This window comes from Dasypus novemcinctus, chromosome 9, assembly GCF_030445035.2.
Source record: "Dasypus novemcinctus isolate mDasNov1 chromosome 9, mDasNov1.1.hap2, whole genome shotgun sequence".
Lineage (NCBI taxonomy): Eukaryota > Metazoa > Chordata > Mammalia > Cingulata > Dasypodidae > Dasypus > Dasypus novemcinctus.
This window is the reverse complement of record NC_080681.1, coordinates 69,121,104-69,136,508: the sequence shown is the minus strand read 5'-3', so window position 1 is coordinate 69,136,508 and position 15,405 is coordinate 69,121,104. Positions and strand designations below refer to the sequence as shown.

General features: G+C 36.4%; 1 protein-coding gene across 10 annotated transcripts in view; it reads left to right on the top strand.

Annotated features, from left to right (window-relative positions):
- Window positions 1–15,405, top strand: part of NFIA (nuclear factor I A) — a 530,380-nt gene that overhangs the window by 256,014 nt on the left and 258,961 nt on the right. The gene's annotated exons all lie outside the window — the stretch shown is intronic.

Genomic DNA, 15,405 nt, shown 5'->3' with positions numbered 1-15,405 from the left:
AAACTGTAGCATTGATATGGAGAAAGTGGCCATGGTAGTTGCTGAGGGCAGGGAGAAGGAAGAAGAGATGTGATGTGGGGGCATTTTCAGAACTTGGGAGTTGTCCTAAATGATATTGCAGGGATAGATGCTGGATATTATATATCCTACCATAACTCACTGAAAGTACGGTGGGAGAATGTAAACCACAATGTAAACTATAATCCGTGCCGTGCAGCAGTGCTCCAAAATATATTCATCAAATGCAGTGAATGTGCTACAATGATGAAAGAGGTTGTTGATGTGGGAGGAGTGGAGGAATGGGGGGTGGGTATATGGGAACCTCTTACATATGTATTTATTATTTTTAAAGATTTATTTGTTTCTCTTTCCCTCCCCCCACCTCCCTGATTGTTTACTCCCTTGTGTCCATTTGCTGTGTGTTCTTCTGTGCCCGCTTGCATTCTCGGTGGCACTGGGAATCTTTGTCTCTTTTTGTTGTGTCATCTTGCTGCATCAGCTCTTGGTGTGTGCATTGCCACTCCTGGGCGGACTGTGCTTTTTTTGCATGGGGTGGCTTTCCTTGTGGGGCACACTCCTTGAGCGTGGGGCTCCCCTGTGCAGGGTACACCCTGCATGGCATGGCACTGTGTGTGGGCCAGCTCACCACATGGGCCAGGAGGCATGCGCTGGGTTTGAACCCTGGACCTCCTATATGGTAGGTGGACATTCTATCATTTGAGCCACATCTACTTCCCTTCTATTTTTTAATGTAACATATTTTTTGTGATCTACATATCTTCAAAAAACAATTAAAAAATTAGACAACAAATGCAAAAAAATAAAAATAAAAATAAAGGTCTTGACTTCTAGTCTTTTGCTTGTAAAATAGACACACATATCTTATCCCATTTTTATGGGTAACATTACAAAAAGGATTTACATTTAATCAGATACAAGTAGGGTAGAATAGTAGTTAATCTCTCAGGGTTTGTTGTAATTTTATCATTTACAGATCTTATGATTTAACTGGTTTGTTCCAACTGGAGGCATTAATTGAAATGAATAATAGTATCAGACCTATGAAGAGCTACAAAGTTTGGAATCAGAATATGTGGGAAAGCATGGTCCAGGAATACGAACTGAAGAACATACCTGAAATGTGTAGTATATTTGGTTCCTCTAACATTAAGGATTTTAATGACATGACTTAGATTTTGTGGATTTGCATCTTTTTTTTTTGTCTCTTTTCCATTATAGGCTTTTTGTTAGTTTTGCTGTACACACAAAATTCTCCTGGCAGTTTTTCAATACTGGTTTTGTAGTTTTAATGGCCTGGTACTATACAAAAAGCCAAATTTGTGCCAAATTTTTTTCAAAGCAGATATGTATTTTGACACACAGTAAATTAAAGATAAATAAATAAGAAACAAAACAGTGAAAATAAAGGATTCCCTCCCCACCCACTTACCCCCCAACAAGCAAGTGAGGCGTACTTGTAAAATTCAGGCATGTTTCTTAGTATTTCAGCTCAATGTTACAATGCTTAGCTAAATGCCTAGCTACATTAATCTGTTACTGGGTAACTTTAGAAAGAATGTTAGACCAAACCATTTGGAGATTGGCAATTTTTTCCCTTGAGGATTATTGAAATTTGACAACATTCTCATAGCTTGAGCTTTCTTTTAAGGATTTGGCTATCAAAAATACTGGTAAGTGAAAGGAACTAAGAGAACTAATAACCAAGTGAATAGTAGTATTTAAAATCGCAAGTTGCTATGATACAGCTTCACCGTGACCTGGGTGGATAAGTGCTAAACAGGATTTTCTTTCCGGAGAATCTGGGTGCCTGTTCCATCAATTCTCTTTGTCTCTGGCCTCCTGCTTTTCTGAGCACCACTTATTTTGGTTCTGAGAAACAGCTTCCTCCCATTACATGCACCAATTCAATTAGGCAGGAGATACTGCTAAAGGTTTTTGTTTCCATCAGCTTCTGGTGTGTAGACATTAGCTCTATTTGAAAAATTTTGTGAGGGTGTTGTGATTCACGTCTTTCTTGGTTCTCTTTCATTCTCAGCCTCATGACCCATGGTACTTAAATCAGTCCATTCCCAAACCTGCTGGCTTTTCCTCCATCATGCAACATGGGGGTGATTGCACTGATCAGAGATCCGCCTTGGTTCATAAGAATTTGTAAATCACTAGGCAACCATAAATTTTCTTCCAGATGCTGATTAATACCACTATTCTGAGCATGTGAGTTTGGAATTTAGCTTGACCCCCCGAAAGAACTGTTTACTTTTTTCTAAACTGTGCCTTAAATTTTATGGAAAATAACAAGTTTTGAAACATATTAAAAATACTCCCCCCAAAACAAAACATAACAAAAAACAACCTTCTTTTTTTTTAGTCTAACAAACTTTGTCTAATTTTAGGCCCCCAGGTACAACTGAGCATTTATTGAGGTTGAAAAAGTCAAAATAAGGAGGGATTTGAGTATATTTTCACTTTTGACTTCATTTACTGGAACTGCTGATGTGCTGTGTGGGAGGCAATTTCAGAGGCATTTCTGATCACAAGAGGAAATTCCATAAATCACCCAATATCATATGGGTCATTTGGTATTCCAAGGAGGCATCAGCCATTTTCATAATGTATCTTGGCCTTTAGTTGTATTATCTGGCCCTAACATGGATTTCAAAGTTTAAACAATTCTGTTTCCCACTCTTGAGGTCTTTTATACTCAGGTTCTTAAAATCCTCTGCTAAATAATTTTCAGATTAGCCTAGTTCAGAGTTCAAAATAGGGATATGTGGGAAAATTGTGCTGTTACCATTGAACATGCCTTCCAAACCTACCAATGTGGGCAGATAGCCGTGTATTTAATTTGGATGAATTTATAAAATGTTCAGGTGCTTATGAAGATTTTTATCTGTGCTATTCCAAACAGTTGAGTATGAAATTAAGCAGGAAAGCATAAGAAAAGAGACTTTTCTGTAACTTCCAGTATTTCTGTTGAACACTGAGTCTCATTTCTGACTTTTCCACTTTTAGAGGTTTCTTAGATGAAATTACAGTTAGTGATAGTTAGAATTTACTCTGGTTCTTCTGCCTCCTCCACGCTCTCCCCCTCCCACCTAAAGAAAGAGTAGTTCCTGAATTAACCAAAGCAAGTGGTTCTTAATATATATTCAAATTAATAATTCTCTATTGGCAAAATGCAGAGTGGATGGTTTCAACTTGATTCTGCAAATGTTTTGTTTATTAGCTATGGTAGAAAAAAGGTGAAGAATCATTGCCTACATTCAATTATGTTTTGCTTCTACCAAAGATGATATACAGATATGATATATTTACTGGCCAAATTGCAAATCTACCATATCCCAGAGAAAAGGTCTGATAATTAATGCATTTATTTCATAATCTGTCCACTTTTTCTTTAAAAATTTCCCCATTAATTCCTTATTGCCTCTACTTGAAATATCCAAAGGCAAACCTTCTACTATAAAAAGACTGATGTTCTAATACTGATTCTTAAGTGTATATTATGTCCCTTTATGCTTATATTTTTATTCAGGACTTTGCCTATATACACCCAAAGTCAATTTAACTTTTTGACCCAATTAACTAAATGACCTGATGAATTTAATTAAAATAGTAGAAATACTTGTGCAGGGAAGAAGAGCCTTCACATAATGTGGTAGTTAAGATTTATAAGGTTGGTTTGATAATTAATTTGATGATTTTATTAACAAGATAATTTAGTGTCAGGCAGAGACCTGGGTTCAAATCCTGTCTAGATGGTGACTTTGGCTTTAAGCTCTTTGTCCCTCTTTCATCTGTTAAAATGGCACAATAGTACCTTCCACCTGTCTCAGAAGGTTGCTGTGAGAATTGCTGAAATAAGTCATGTACTAAGTAGTACATTGCTTGGCCCAAAGTCACTTCTTGACAGTACCTTTTGTTATATTCCAAGATTTTAAAATTTGTGTCCTCTGAAAGACAGATGTCTCAGATTGCTGTCTGACTTTCTGAGTAACCTTTTTTTCTAAATGAATCAGTAGCCTAAGCATCGTATGGACTCTTCGTTGTCTACTTTTTGCAGTCGAAGCATTCCTCCTTCCTGTAGTCACATCAACCTTAGGTTACAATCATACTTCCTATTTTAAGAAATAACATTTTATAATTTCCACACCAGCTTATCTTATTTAACTTTCACAGAAACCTTGTGAGGAAGGCAAGGTAGATATTGGGTCATAGAAATAAAGAATTTTAGTGCTTCAAAGGTATATGCTGGCTTGACTCCACCTCATTGTTTTGCAGGTGAAGAAACACAGATCTGTGGAGACCGTGACTGTGTTCACCGTCCTTTGTGTAGTAATGCAAAGGTGGGAAAGTAGATCTGAATGCAGATCTACTTTTCCAGTCCAGTTCTCTTTCCACTATACCATATTGATCACTTTTTTTTTAAATAAAAGTGCCCTATTCCTCACCTCTTATGGAGAAGTTGCTTACGGCTCTTAATTTCTAGGGTTCTCAAAACTGCTTAATGACTAAATCTGGATTAAAATCCAGATACTCTGACTATATAGAGCTCTTTTCATTCTCAACGATATATCAGTAAGTAAGGCGTAGAATCCATTACAACTAACTATATCTGTTTCCTCTTTTGAAAATCTTGACCCTTTTTTCTATAGGCCTCTGAGAAATCAGTAAGGTCAGCCTCTCTCTGCTGCTTCCTATTACCACCTCTCATTGCATATTCCATATGACTTTAGCTGCCATGTTTTAAATAAAGATAACTGGAAATTCATCCTGAAATGTTTTTAATTAGTTCTTATTTATTCTCCAGTATGGACATTTACAGGGTTTATAGGTGTATATTTACAAATTTTCCTTTTATTCTCTATTTTATGGAATGTTAATTTTGCTCAACTAATATTCCTTTGTCAAAACTGCTCTGATCACAGGGTCTTATGCAATCATAAATATGTTCCCATTAGTTAATATTATCTTAACCATATAAAAAAACGACCAATACATGGAATTTGTATGTGAAACTCCTGAAAGAGCCATGGGTCTTTCCTCCAAACCTTAGTTCCCTTAATCCTTTGTATTTCAAGGTCTAGTTATAATTTACTCACATGAATGATGTTCTCCCAACCTTCCTTCCACACCCACCTCTGGAAATCTGCCTTTTATTTTTGGTTATATTGTATCACTAAATATTAAGAAATTATAAATATAAGTTGACCTCACCATTCTATCTGTATTTAAATTATATTTGAAATTTTGTTTTTGCGTTCAGTAGATTTATTCATTCTTTTTATATCAGACAGTTTTAGTCCATCAAAAATGCCCTTAATTTTTGTGAATGTTTTGTAATAAATATGCTATTCTTTGAAAGACTCTATTTAATTAATAGGTTTTTTTAGAAGCATAGAAATAACTCTAAATGCTAACTTGTTTATATTATTTCAGAAACTAGAAATTCAATTTCAATATTTATTAACCTAATTATGACAACAGAAAAAATTCATATATAAATAAAGCATTATAAAATACTATTTTTAGCAGAGATTCTTGTTTTCCTGAGGGAGTAACTAAATTTTTCTGTAACAGAGACTTTATCATTTTTTTGGTTGGATTTTGCAGTAATTCCCCACATGTGTTGAGATACTGTTAATATTGATGCCAAAGTGTATTTCAAGCTCATAGTCCACATATTTGTAAGTTTTAAATTTTGTAAAGAAATTTAAAAATAAGTTGCTTTGTAGGCGTTTTCTTGTTTTGGGTATAGTTAGTTGCTGTAGGCATGTTTCAAACAGAATTTAGTGTGATCTTTTGAGGAGATTATAGATATTATGTGTGATTGTAAAACCTAGGGTAGGGAATCAATATACAACACTTGATTTGGATGAGAATTTTGTGTGAACTTTATAAGCAGGGCAGAAAATTTGCTTTCCTCAAGGCAGTAATTAGTAGTACTCAGTAAACTTGTAGGTCATGGCTTTAGAGGCACCTTGTTGAAGTTAAATGAAACTTTACTTGAACCAATAATCCGTTTTAAGATAAATTTGGAAAATATCTAGAATTAAGAATATATTTGCCTTTGGTTTTCTCTGTTTGCCCCAAAGATACATTTCAGTATGTTTCTTAGTATAGAGCAAATTTTGCTGGCAATATGATTGTCCAGTGGCATTTTAAAGAGCTCATGCTAATATATATAGGAGACTACAGTATTTTTAAAATTATTATCATGCTATATTTTTTAAGGATAGCTGTGCACAGAATGCATATTTGCTGTCCAAACTTGTTAATGAGCTTACAGCCAGAGAGTATAAATTCTAGTATCTGTATTCTCCAGCTTGCAGCAGTGTTGTCTGAAGCCTGAGACTGCTGATGTTAATCTTGAGCTTGTTTTGTTGCTTTCCAAAAATTAGCTTGAAGTAGAATAAAATGTGATGTAAATCTATTCCTCTACATAATAATAACAATATTAATATTAGGAAAATAAAGTGAAATTTCTTATATGTCACAGTATTTAAAAACTTAAAAAGGATTGTGTATGTGTGTGTTGTATATCTAGTTGAACAAGGGGAAATTGTAAATTGCTGTCTTTTCATCGAACTGATGCATTTTGAATTTCTCCCACCATGATAGTTATACCTAAAATTTACATAGTAGATTTGATAACAGTGCTTGGAATGCAAGGAAGAGATAAGGGTTTGGACTTGATATTTATAAAATCCCAGAAGAATTTGATTGCCTATTGGCCAGAAATTCAGATTTCCCACAGAACTTTAGAGGGTGCAACTTGGCATGTTCATTTACTCCCTAGTTCTTTACAGTGATTTATAGAGAAGAATCCAAAAAATGGTTCTCTTAATGTTGCGTGATTTGGCTAAGAAACCTATTTATAATTCTCTTTATTCGGGGTCTTGGACTTGCCCAGAAGCAGCTGACTTAGACTATTCCCACTTCAAAATGAGTTAATAGGCAGAGTAAGGCAAGGAAAAGGAGATGAAGAAGCCACAAGGCAATTCATTAACCCATTTTAAGACAGTTTCAGGCAACCTGTTAAGCTTCAAAGGTCAAACTGACCAACATTTAATTCATCATGGAAAAAAATTCTGGTAGAAGAAAAGTTAGCGGACTTGACCTTTAATGCTTAACAAGTTGTCTTAAAATGTTTTTATTCAATCTTGATACTTTGCTAACGTGATTCATCTTCTTATCTATGTAAATGTGACTTTTAAATCGTATTTAGTTTTGTGTAAGGGCTTAATTCCTTTGGACTTCGAAGCAAATAATTCTGTGTTCTTGATCTGCAGACTCCTGATGTGTGTCTGATTACAGTCACAGAAAGAGCGCCCCCTTCAGGGACGATTTAGTGTGGAAGTCCGAGGGCCTCACACTGAAAAGTCACAAGAAACCAATGGCTGTGTTGTTTTGAATATTTTATATTTAGAGGGGTCTGGGAATTTTAGTCTTTTTAAAATTTCTTTTCACTTGTTCTTCACTTTCTATCTGGGTTGCAGTAGTGGTCCTCTGGCCGGCAGCATCTCTAAGTGGCCCGAAGGCAGTGCTGTGGAGTGGGGTGATGTTGGCAGAGCACTTTCCAGGCATGCTAGCACCTAGCGCACAAACGGAGAACTTTGCTTCTGCCAACTGTGACTTCAGAACCCAGGTCTGTTCCTGAACCTGGGACGCCCAGCTGTCAGTGTGTCACCATATGTCACCAGCACATGGCACCCTAATTAAAATTTCAAATTGCATGCATTTGTGTTTGCTGGCTGGCTTGCTTAAAAGGCAGAGACCTCACCACCCCAGGCTGCCCCCCCTCCATCATTACTCTGAAGTATTATGTTTGCCATCCACAGGAATGGGTTGGAAAATGGCCTTTCCTCACTAAAAAACCATCACTCTCTAATTCTTGCTTTTTTTTTTGGAAGTAAGAATAATCCCTATTTTAAAAGGAGAAGGAGGGGTGTTAAAGAGCATGGCTTGGTGCTCTTGACTAAAATTCTGAAGACCAAAAAAGTGGCCTCTTTTTCACTATTGGCTTGTAAAGATTACTCTTCAGTCTATACCTCTCTTTTCTCCATTGAAAAAAGTGAATATTTGAGTATCGCATAAACATAGTATAAGAATTTTTAAAAATGAAGCTCATTTATTAAGATAAATATTTATACTTTATGATTAGGACAATGTAAGGTGTATTAATAAATATATGTACTTCTTGTCTCTTGTTTTCTCTTTGTACATATGTATAGCTCTTTGTGTGTTTACATTTGAGATTTGAAAAAGGATTAGATCCAGCCCTCCTGGAGAACAATAACAAAGTTCTGTAGAAGTAGGTGCCTCTATACAAAACAGGGAAGACATGCTGGTGGTTGGGGATATCATCAGTTAATAGCTACCATATTGATCATTTACACAATGCTAAGGAAAATGCTAATTGGTTTATATGTTACTTCATTTTTTCACCTTTCCTATAATAGAGAAATTGCTTGCTTATCCAATTCAGAGATGAATGTACTGTGGCTTACTTTTCCAAGGAAACATATCCAGTATGTAGTAGAAATAACATTTTAACCCAAGTATGACTGGAGACCGTACATACTGTACTGCTTTTTCTCTCAGAAGAAAATTCAAGTTTTTTTCTGGTTCATTCTAATCCCAGCTTCCTAGGTATAAAGTGTACCTCCAAGTGTGTACTTTTGTACATATACTTAGAAAATTTTGATGCGGTATTCAAAAGTTGGGCTAGAATAGTGCAGTTCTTTTTATATTGAACTCCAGTTATCATTTGCAGTGGTGACAAGGTAGAGGTATTTTCAGCTACAGCCAGGTTAGAAACACACTGTCTTATGGTGAAATAATGCTTATGGTTAATTTTCAGTCGCCAATGACCACCAGCAGTGAGCTCTATGAGGACGTTATTGCCAAAGAGGTAGCCTACTTAGGCTTCTGCGGCTGATCAAATACATGCCACAGAATTTGTTTATTTATTTATTTATTTATTTATTTATTTTATTATTTACTTACTAACTTACTTACTCTTCAGTTATTAATGATGAGGCTGCTCACTTCGAGAAACAGAAATACGTGTGGTTTTCATTTGCACCACCTAGGAGCCTGGCGGTTAGTTCGTGGAGGTAGCATAGTGTGTAATAGTGTGAACTCTGGGGTCCAATTGCTGGTTCAGACCCCAGCATAGCCTTTTACTAACATTGTAATCTTGAGCAAGCCACTTGACCTCTTCTTGCCTCAATTTCCTCATTTGTAAGAGGGAGAGTACTATTATGACCATATTTATATAAAACACTTAGAATAGTGCTTCCTGGAACATGGGAAGTACTCAATAGATGATAGCAAAAATTAATCATCACATTTAACATATCAGGTAGAGAAACAGTTATTTTTCGGGAAGATTAATTGATTCACTCTACAGAAAGTTCTGATATTAATACATTGACCCCTTCTAAGCATGTGACTGAATAAAATGAGTCACCCTCTTTATTAGATCTGCCAATCAACAATCATTGGAGGAGCTTTTGCTGTGAAATGGTATATGAAATCTCCAAAAACACCTATCACAAAGAGATAGCAATTGTACTGGGTAGACAAAACACATCCACTTACTTCTTATCAAAAGGGCTCTAGAGTATTTACGTATTCAGTGTAGTAAATTATAACAGTTACATAATTAATGCATATTCATCTCGAAGTAATGGTGAAAAAGATGAAGAAAAGCTAGACAAACAGACCAGAAAAAATCCCAAGAAATTTTACCAGTGTGAGTAATGTTAATATTTCTAGAAGTGACAACAACAGTAGTTAAAGCCAGAGGACATGTTTAAGAGGTTTCTTTCTCTTATGGTTATAGACAAATTACTTACGTAGCAAAATTATGAAATTCTTTATCATCCATAATCTTCTCAACCACAAACTATTCATTTCTTGTAAAATTCCCTTTTATTTGGTAAGGTTGCTGAAACACAGCAAAGAGTGAAAGAGAAAACAAGTACTCCCTCTACATTTTATTTAAAAATAGAAAATTCTGCTGAGAAGTCTATACCACAAGCCAAGATATTTATTAAGATTTCACGTACTTTCTTTACCCCAAGCTTTGTTTTTTCTTTACCCCAAGAATCATGTGAAAAGGTGTCCTGGCAGCTTGAAAATTCAATGTCCTTTATTATATCTATGGAACATACAGCAGTTGTTGATAATTACTGTTAGCATCATTGTGCTAATTTTAATCAACACATCTTCTCCTCTATAGCATCACTGCCTTGATATAAAACTGACTAAATACACATAAACTGCCTTGTCTTCTTCCTCTCGTCATGTAAAATGTAATGCTCTTTCTTCTGCTCAGAGATGTATTAGTTTGGGTCTTTGTGTATATTATGTATCATGTTAAGAAATTTCTTAAAAAAAAACAAAACAAAAAAACAACAACCAAAAACTTGATGAAAGCTTAAGGCAAACTCTTAAAATAGAGTGTCCAGTTAGACCTCTGTCTCCTGAGAGCTAAGGAAGAAATAAGAAAAATGGGTGAGGGCCATTAGGAGGACAGCAGCTAGTAAAAGCCTGTTTAATATAACATCAATGGTGGAGAAAATATTAGGTACAATTACATAAGGATTGCATGAGAGGGAGCACCTTGAGAAGCATAATTTAATTAGAATGAATTTATGAGAAAGAGGTCTTGTGCCATTAGACAAAGGGAAAACTCCTTTCACAAGAGCATTTTAATGAGTTTCCACACACAGTATTTCAGGTAAAAGATTTGTAGCAGGTATGAATAGAAATGTAGCTAAAAACAAAAACTGTCAAGTGACTTGTGGAGCAAATTCTGGTGGTTAAGAGGATTCAGTAAACTACCTGGATATTGGTATTTCCTAATGATGATTTTAATGGCCAACTGTCATGTGTTATGACATATATATATATATTTTTTAAGTAAGATTCCAGTGTATTCTTTAGTCTGTCAGTAAAAATCGAATTGCAGTCCAGTTCTCAGTTGACTCCAGGCTTGGGCAGGTGTTGGCTCACACCTGACGTAGCATTGCAAACACTTCCATCACTCTGATATTCCAGGAGGATTGGTGCCAAGGTTGACCTGAGGTAGAGAGTTGGTCTTTATGATATGTTTCCTACTTCTGGTAAGAAGGGTTTAAGGTGTTATCTCCCTGTAGTGTGATTGTGGTCATAAACTTTATCAGTGTTGTTTTAAGTAAAATCCAAATAGGGGAAAGGAAAGGAAATCACTCTGATGATACCTGGGGAAGGAAAAAGCAATAAATGCCTGTCCTTAACCTTAGTCAAAATAAATCCCCTAAGACTGCAAGAGATCTTGGATATATTTGATTCACTTGGAAGGGTTTTAAATTTTAAAATTTTTGATAAGAGACTGTTGTGTTGGTTAAAGATTTCTTTAGTGTGTTCCTCAGAAGGCAAATAATTCTGTTACTTTTCCTAGATATTCTAACTTGCTAGGTGGTTAAAGAAGGATGACATATATCAGGTCTATGGAAATGTCATAAATTATTACAATAATATAAGTTTTTGTAGTATCCATGACTAGCTTTCAAAATAGCCAAGTTATAAATATCTGTGAAGTCTTTGTGCAGTTGTTACTGATTATTGTGGCATTAATATATAAAGAACATGTGTTTTCCTGTTTTGTTTCATTTTATTTGACACCCTAAGGTTTTATTTATGAAAGAAAAATTTTATATTTGCACAGGAGGAGAATTAGCAGGGTGTAAAATAAAGACTAAAAACTCCAATAGTGAACATTTTTAATGTTTTGGATTGAATGGAAGAAAGAGCTTTACTTAAAAATTTTACCATATGCTAACTATATACAGCACTTCAAGTTTATTTATTGTTAAAGCCTCATGTAAATCACGTCATTCTGAAAGTCATGGAAACTGCACATTTGTGCATTAAACTATATAAACAACAAAAACTGGTCATCCATCCAATTGTTGCTTCACTTAGTTTGAATTATAGTACAATTTTGTGGAGAGTGAAATGGGGATTACACAATATAGTGATTTCCTGTTAACACCTACATTTTTGCTGATCAATCAAGGTCTATTGGTATGAGAGCTTAACCTTTATTTTATTTCAAAATGTGTTTTTTATTCTGAGTTCTGTTGTGTCTATGGTTTCACTTTTCCCCATGTGTCCCAAGTTAAAGCCTACCCTGTCCTAATGAGGGAATTAAGCAGTGTAAAAGACTTTGAGGAGGGCAAATTTTATACTGGAATAAGTTAAAAAATATTCCTACCTATCAGTAACATTATTAATAGGGAAAAAGTGTAAATGCTCACACTTGATGTGTTCAAGTGTACATATGAAAATTAAAGCACAAAGTTACATGGGACTCCTCACCACCCACCCTTATTTATAAAACAGAAATGTCTTTTGTAAGTTATATATCCCTCTCCCCTTTGTTTATGCCAGTTTTTCTGCCTGGGTTGCCCAGTTCTTCTTCTGCCTGTTGAAGCCCTGCTCATCCTCAAGCTGCCTCATTTGTGTGTGTGTACAGAATAGGCAGAGAATACATGTTTCTTCTTGTGTTCAGCCCTCCTTGATTAGCTTTCTTCCTCTTCTTTTTACCCATGGCACATGGTTTATGTTGCTTTATGGTAGTTATGCTTGGTTTGTATTGAGGTTAGCTGTATGTGAGTTGCTCTTCTGCACCAGGCTGTGTACTACTTCTGTTTTTTTTGTTTTTAAAGATTTTATTTATTTATTTCTCCCCTCTCCCTCCATTATCTGCTCTCTGTGTCCATTTGCTATGTGTTCTTCTCTGTCTGCTTGTATTCTCATTAGGCAGCTCTGGGAACCGATCCTGGGACCTTCCAGAGCGGGAGAGAGGTGATCATTCTCTTATGCCACCTCAGCTCCCTGGTCTGCTGCATCTCTTATTATCTCTCCTCTGTGTCTCTTTTCATTGTGTCATCTTGCTGCGCCAGCTCTCTACCTGGGCCAGAACTCCTGCGTGGGGCAGCACTCCTGAACAGGACAGCACTCTGCGTAGGCCAGCTTGCCACATGGACCAGCTTGCCTTCACCAGGAGGCCCTGGGTATCAAACCCTGGACCTCCTATATGGTAGATGGGTCCCCAGTTGCTTGAGCCATGTCTGCTTCCTGTGTGCTACTTCTTGAACATGGGGACCTTGTGTTCCTATTGGTTGTAACAGTGTTGTGTAACACTGGTCACTCAATAATTGTTGTTTGGAATGAATTTTTGAAAATGAGAGAAATCTACTTCAGTAGAAGCCAGGCCTTAAAATGGTAAGGATACATATAGGGAGATCTATACACTGCCAAGTTCAAGGCTCTAGTTGCCAGGCTCCATCTGGGCTAAGTGACAGTTCGACACATTGACCTGTGTTTCAGGGTAGATTTCAAGGTGTCTGTATCTGCTGTGGTCTGTGAATACTCATTTTCAACCAAAGAGGACTTTTTCCCCCCAGATGTTCCTGTAACTCCCTCTTCTCTAAATTGTGACCAGTGTTCTTTGTCACCAACTGCCTAGTAATTTATGAAAGTATGAACTGGAACAGGAACCTTTCTCCATCTGAGTTGCTGTCCTCAAAGTGCCGTCTACTTTTTTTTTAAGATTTCTTTTTTATTTATTTTTATTTCCTCCACCCCCCCCTCCCCCATTATCTGTTCTCGTGTCCATTTGCTGTGTGTTCTTCTGTGTCCACTTGCATTCTTGTCAGGTGGCATGGGAATCTGTGTCTCTCTTGGTTGCGTCATCTTGCTGTGTCAGCTCTCTGTGTGTGCAGTGCCACTCCTGGGCAGGTTGTGGTTTTTGCATGGGGAGCACTCCTTGCCCGTGGAGCACCCCTACACGGGGGACACCCTTGCATGGTATGGCACTCCTTGCGCATGGCAGCACTGCACATGGACCAGCTTACCACATGGGCCAGGAGGCCCTGGGCTCGAACCCTGGACTTCCTATATGGTAGGAGGAGACACTGTCAGTTGAGGCACATCTGCTTCCTGTCCTCCACTTTTTATATAGTCTTCTTGAAGTGGGTCTAGTCTAGAGTAACCCCTGGTTGTCTATTGTCTAAAGATTCTTATCTGTATAAGCTCGAAGGCTCAGAATTCAATTTAGGTTTTGATTGGTTAACTGGAGCCAGATTAGCTGATGGATTGAATTCTGGACCGGAAATTACTCAGGCTTAAACTGATTCACACCTAGTCCCTAGGAAGTTGTCCTGGACCACAAAACTTTCTGTAGGCAGTCCAGTCAATGCACATAGATATAAATGACCCTAACAGCACTACCTGATATTCGACCTAGGAGGAGGACCTACCAAAAAAAAAGTCTTTACTATAGAATACTAGATAGTTTCTTGAGTTTCACTTAGTTTCTATCTACTTCATTCCTTATATAAACAAAAGAGCAAGAATGCATGAAAATTTGATTGAATTTCTACTTGTGGGTATTTGTACTGTATCTACCTCAGTCTGCCTTTGGCCTCCTTGTGTTGATGTGATTGCTGAATACAGGGAAGCTTTCTGGAGATTTGATGCTGATCTTCACATCAGCACAAACTTAACTCCTGTTCTTACTGCTGAAGAGAGCTATAGCATGTGATTCTGTAAATGAGCATTTCTCTGACGTATTCTGGATGATACTGAAAATATTTAAGAGCTTTTTTCTCTAATGGTTTGCTCTTTAATTCATTGAACATCTATTGACTTAGTACCCACTATATATCAGGTACTATTCTAGGCACTGGGGTTGAATACTCTTGGTCTAAACATACTTCTCTGTTGAGAGAACTTAGCATATGCTGTGTTAGGCAAATTATAAGACTCATTAATTGATTGAAAGTCCATTGCCATTATAAGCTTATTTTGCTGCCCATTCCTTTGGTTTTTTTTTTTTTTAAACAGCTTTACTAAGAAATAATTCACAAATGATACAATTCAGTGTAATGTCAATGGCTCTTACCAAGTTTTAATTAAAAAAAATTTTTTTAATGCTACCCTATGAGGTAATACTATAATTATTCCCATTTTATAGATGAGGAAACTGAAGCACAAGAGGTGAAATAATTTACCCAAGATCATACTTCTAGTATGTAAGTTCTAGAACTGGGGTTTAAACCCAGGTAGTCTTAACTCCTGAGTCTGTACTCTTAACATTATACTGAGGTGCCTAAGAATTTTAGCAGTGCTTGGCCTAAATTGATATATAGCATTTCAATTTCTCCGCAAATTTGTTTAACAGATTTTCTTGGTTCAAGAGGTAGCTTTCATTGTAAAGTGCAATTGTCTTGACACTTCTTTAAAGAATTAGCTCTCAGAGTTGAGGCTTTCTTATAGGTATTGCACTTATGATATCAAAATATGTAGAAGTTTAGAATCATACAA